Source organism: Pelodiscus sinensis, chromosome 6 (genome assembly GCF_052426305.1).
Source record: "Pelodiscus sinensis isolate ZL-2025 chromosome 6, ASM5242630v1, whole genome shotgun sequence".
In the NCBI taxonomy this organism is placed as follows: Eukaryota; Metazoa; Chordata; order Testudines; family Trionychidae; genus Pelodiscus; species Pelodiscus sinensis.
Genome location: NC_143057.1, coordinates 53,064,628 through 53,070,627, shown reverse-complemented (window position 1 = coordinate 53,070,627; position 6,000 = coordinate 53,064,628).

The following is a 6,000-nucleotide window of genomic DNA, read 5'->3' as shown; positions in this document are numbered from 1 at the left end:
GATGTTTTCAAACGCAAACTGGGGAAATAAAACTTAGAATTAGATGGAGGTACTATAAGGTGGTGCATAACTGCTCGGAAATGTTTTCTAGAAAGTGCTTATCAGTGATACACAGTTTGACTGGAAGGGCATATCGAATGGAGTCCCCCAAGAATCAGTTCTGGGTCCAGTTCTATTCAATATCTTCATTAATAATTTAGCTAGTGGCATAGAGTGCACTTCTAAAGTCTTCAGATGATACCAAGCTCAGAGAGGTTGCAAGTGCCTTGGGGGGATAGGATTAAAAATCAAAATGATCTGGAGAAATGTTCTCAAGTAAATAAGATTAAATTTAACAATGAGAAATGCTTACATATTCTACTTAGGAAGGCCCAATCAGTGGAATACAAACAAAATTGGAAATGACTTCCCAGGAAAAAGTATTGCTGAAAAGGTATGTAAGGATCATATTGGAGCACAACCTAAATGAGTCAACCGTGTAGCAATATTACAAAATGTTATTTTAAAATCCAGACATATTTATGGGATGTACCAGCAGTAGTGTCATAAGCAAGACACAAGAAGTAATTTTTTCCAATCTGTGCTGATTAAGACTCAATTGCAGTACAATATTGTGTCCAGTTCTGGGTGCCATGTTTCAGGAAAAATGTAGAGAAACGGGAGAAAGTCAAGAGAAGAGCAGCAGAGATGTTTAAAAGTATAAAAAAATGTCTTATAAGGGAAGATTGGAAAAATGTAGGTATGTTCAGTCTGGGAAAGAGAAGACTGAGGGGGACATGATAATTTTCAAGTACATAAAAAGTTGTAACAAGTAGGAGGGGAAAGTTCCCTTTAAATTCTGAGGAGATGAAGGGGCAAGAAGCAATGGGCTTAAATTGCAACAAGAGTGGCTTAGGCTGAACATTAGGGAAAAACTTCTTAACTGTAATGATGATTATGTACTGGAATAAATTACCTAAGGAGATTGTGAAATCTCTGTCATTGTCTAACCTGCTCTTAAATTTCCAAATAGGAAATTATCAGGAATGGTCTACAGCATTTCTCAAACTGGGCTCTGCAAGGAAACTCAAGGGGATTTGTGGGACCTGCTGATCAACTCCTTCCTTCTTCCCACCCCTCTTCCCAGCACTGCCTGTGGGCTGGGGCTGTCAGCCATGCAGGTCCTTGTTCTATCTTGCTCCTGGAAGCAACCACCAGGCACAAGGGAAGGCTTCACATGCTGCCCCTGCCCCAGTACTGGCTCCACAGCTTCCACTGGTTGGCGGGCTGTGACCAATGAGAGCTTTAGGGACAAAGCCTGTAGGCCTGGGGGCAGTGCATGCATCTCATTGGCTGACCATGCACCTAGGGGCCACAGAGACCCAGAGGCTGCTTCTTGGGAGCTGGGATAAGTGCTGCTAGCACCCCAAATGCCTCATACCCGGTCCCATTCCAGAGTCTGTGCTCCCAGCCGGAGAATTCACACCCCAATCCCTGCCCCAGCCCAGTGAAAGTGAGTGAAGGTGGGGGGAGAGCAAGCAAAACAAGTAGTGGGACAGAATGAGTGGGAATGGAGACTCAGCAAAGGGAAAAATGGGGTCCCCACATTTTTTAAAATCTGAAGGGGGTCCTAATATTGCTAAAAAGTTTGAGAACTACTGGTTTAGATGATACTTTGTCCTGTCTTGATTTCAGGGAATTAGACTAGAAGACTTCTTGAGGTCCCTTTCAGACTTACAATTTTATGATTCTGTTTTATAGGGTGCTTTAATAGGCTTGTGCTAGAACAGATGAAATGATGGTTTTTGTTTGTTTTAAAAAGCAGGATTTATTTCAGTGAGTGTACTGGAGGAAAGTTAAGCTGAGTGTTTTCAGGAGTGAGGCTTAGTGTTTATCTAACTATATGCATATCTTCCAGACTGAAAAAACAAACATTGAATTGTGTCTCCTTGAGAGGCATATAGCAAAAACCTTTGTCTCACAAGAGACAATTTCTGAATGAAAGAGATTCAGTTCAAAAAAGTGAATCTTGGTAGGTCTGCTAGGGTAATCACAGAAGTGGCATGGAGGTGGTGGTGATGTGTGTGTGAGGTAGATGGAAAGGATATATTGTGTGGGTTGAAGGGTGATGGGATGTGGCTATGTGTGAGGAAAGAGGAGGATAGAATGTGTGAGTCATGGGTGATGGGATATGTCCGTTTACATGTGTATAGGAGTTTTGTGAGTCGTGGGGTAACAGGCTGTAGCTATATGTGTGCAGAGGGGAGGCTGAATGACTGGTTGGGTGATGGGCTGTGGCTGTGTGTGTGCATAAAGGGGTAGGTTGAAGGGGTTGTGGGGTGACAGGTTGTAGCTGTGTGTGTGGCGGGATGCAGTGTTTTCCCCAGATATTAAAATTAGGAAGGGGAGGTTGAATTTACAGGAGGGCGTGTCAGGGCCGATAAGGGGTGAGACCGTGAGGGTGAAGGTGGGCTGTATGGCACCATAGTAAAAACTGAAAAATATTTCATGACCATTTTCTTAGATTTAACTCATGTTTTAAAATCACACAAATTAAAGTTGGATACTCAAGCCTTCTATGAAGCACTATGTCTACATCCTTCTTGGTTTCTTGTTATAATTTTGCACAACTGTTTTAATGAACTTCTAGAATACAATGCGTTCATCTTCGGTGGCTTCTTATGTGTCTGGTACTTCCATTCCTTCAATTGATATGCTCATAAGTTCATTCACATGATCAGGCAGAAGGTGACTTCTTTCAGAACACAAAATTCTATTCAATGATAAAAAAGAACACTCAGCTGTAGTTGTTGTGACTGGGAGTAGCAAGAGATGAATTCCTACTTTTTTCATCCCAGGAAACATAACACAAAGATCCGGTCGAGCCACTAGTGATGATAAAAAAGAAGTTGAAGTAAAATCTTCAGTCATTCGTTGTATGATGTTCCACTCTGTGTTCAAATTCTCTATTCTGTCCTGAGCACATGGCAGCCCCATTGCTGGTAGTGTCTCACTCCACTCAACTGTCAGTGTTTTATAGGACAGGCATATGTAAAAGAGGTTAAGCAGAATCTAGAAGTCACTGTTGTAGTTTTTTAAGAATCAAGTCTGTGGACTTTTTCAGTTGTCTTAACAAACACTTCTTGTCCTCTTCACTTAAGGATTCAATATAAATGCCTTCATTAGTCAACTTCTGGACTGAAATCTTTGCTTCTTCCAGTACTTTTTCAGTGGATAGCTCTCGGATTGATCCAAATTTCAGCTTCTATTGCTGGACAAAGATCTACTACTGTTGTAGCAGATGCCTGGATGGCATTGTTTAATGACCCAAGTGGTTTCAACGGTAGATTTACGAGAGACAGAATGACAATAGTCTTTTCTGAACATAGTAGCAAAAGTAATCCACCAGCCTCATGACTTAGATCCATCCCATCTTGGTAGATACTTTCCAAAGCCAGTAATAATGGCTGGAGTAGTTTTAAGACAACAGCCAAGGATCGCTCATGAGAAAGCCAGCGGTTTTTCCCAGGTTGGACTAATTTGAACTTCAGTCCCAGTGTATCTTCTATATTTTCCAAGATATTCAGTCTTTGGATTCTTGCTGAAAAAAGAATATAATGAAGACATTACATTTATAGCTTTTTTTAATGTCCTTTGAAGATTCTGCAGCTCATACTAGTGCTAGTTGGAGTAGATGGCCTCTGCAGTGTGTATAGGAGAGATTTGGGTTACACTTTTCTCTGAGCAAAGCTTGTACTCCACCATGTCTTCCAGAGAAGTTCACAGCTCCATCAAATGCACAAGCAACCATCTGTTTGGGGTCCAATTGACAAGCATTTAACTCTTCTAAGATGTGGGTTGTCACAGATGCAGCCAATGTGTTTTCTATAACTTGAACATCTAGAAATGCATCTATTGGCCTACTGCTGACATCAAGATAACGTACACAATGACTTAATACTTGATGCCCATTTGCATCAGTGCATTCATCAGCCATGTATACAGATTTTTTGAATGTGGTGAGAGAGTCCTTCACTTTTTCAGCTGTTGAGTCTTTCACTGTTCCACCACGTGCTTCTAGCCAGTCAGTTGAGTTTCCTGCAGAAAGATAGTGAGCATTTGCTGGTCTTATTCAGAACAGTGTTCAACTTCAGGATGAACAAGTGACAATGCATTTAACATTGGCCTCCAATTTGTAGTGTGTGGTATCTCTTGCTTAAATAGAAAGTATGATGCCACAGCCATGCCTCCAGCATTCTTAACAGCCTCATTAAGTACTTCTAAAATTGGCTTTGAAAGTGGGCTTATAAGACTTTCTCCATGTTGATGCAGTCCAAACTCCTGGTGTTTTGCTGCCTTTTCACGTAGTTTGTCATCATTGGCTTTGCTGATTGGTCTGACAAACCAAGCTCCTTCATTTTTACCAGTTATAGCATTGGAAAGCTTTCCTTCTTCATAAGCTTTTTTGCAAGAGGTGCACCAGTAGCCATCTTTTGTAACTTCAATAAATGGGAACACTTCGATCGACAAACATCGGGAACTGCCTTTAGGTTTTGGAGACACTGTTTCTTCGGTAGGTAGCTGTATTTGTGCTTCGGGCTGGTCGGATGTAGATATACCACTTGACCCTTCAGATGACATGTTGATATATTCTTGGTTCTTGATGTGTTCTCCACCTTGGTTAGTTTTTGAGGCCTTTGAGTGGAAAAATTCCAGGCTATATGGACCACTGGTCTGACCCAGTATGACCATTCCTATGTAAAAATTAATTGTAATAATAAAAATGTTTAGTACAGAAACTCCCCACATAATGACCTCTCAAGACAGCAACGATGAGAGAGAACATCCTTGGCAAAGAATGCATTTTAAAAATCTTGGCCTACTAGGAAACACATTTATATAAGTTTTCATTCTTAGTCACAAATCTAGCATTCTGGAGCAAAGTCACTAAAATACAGTCCAACAAACAAATGTTTATTTAATGTGCTCCTCATTTTTCCCTCCATCTCACCCCACTCACTGGTGTTGTCTTTGGTCAGTGGAGACTCAGAGTTCAGATGTGCTTTCACGTGAGTACACCTCCCAGGTGGGGGGCAAGAAGGCACGTTGCTTGTTCCTCCAGCTGCTCACTGTTCACTCTGGCCACTGTTGTTCTATGTGCCACTGTTCACTCCATTGTTCTATTGCCAATGGCCATGCGCCGTTACCTTCTGCTGCCACCTGCCAGTGGGTTCCACCCAGTTCTCAGAGATTTCAGCTGAGCTCTCAGTGGGTGACCTTGCTGCTAGTGCAGTCTGGGCTGTCTCTTACACAAAAACAACGTACTCACAGGAACACTGTCCCCACATCAGGACTAAGCACTTAGACCTGATTATCGGTGATTTCAGCTGGGCAGCCCATCCATATAGGTGAACTAGGCAGTTGCCTAGGGCGCCAAGTTAAATGGGGCGCCAAATGGTGGTGCAATATCATTGAGGGATTTGGAGGTGGGGGTGTCGATTGCATGGTTCCCCCAAGCCGCCAGTTGCTGACAGCTAGTCTAGGGCTGCCCCTGATGGGCAGTGGCTGAGAGTGCGCATAAAAGGGAGAGGTTGCATAGTTGGCAGGGTGATGGGAAATGGCTGTGTGTGCACTGGCAGGCAGGCTAGATTGTGTGGTTGCAGGGTTGTGCTGTTGTGTGTGGGCAAGCAGAGGGAAGCACGATGGGGTACGCAGAAGCCAGGGGCAGGTGTGCAGGGACGGGCGGTGTTTGCGTGCCAGGGTGGGGTAGGGCTTGTTTTTTCAGGTCTAAGCAGCCCTCCCCTCCCCCGCGGTAACTCAGCTGACTCAAACGTGCACTGGGGCATAAATAGCGGGGAAACGACCAGTGCCCTCATGCGGCTCCCCAGGCCCGTGGGCTGCCTTTGCAATGGGAGCGCAGGATGCACTACCCGGCCCGTCGCTCCACCGCGGCCTCTCGCGGGGTGGGAGCAGAGAGGGAACAAAGACGCGGCCAGGCTGCTCTGTTCGGGCGGGGCTGGG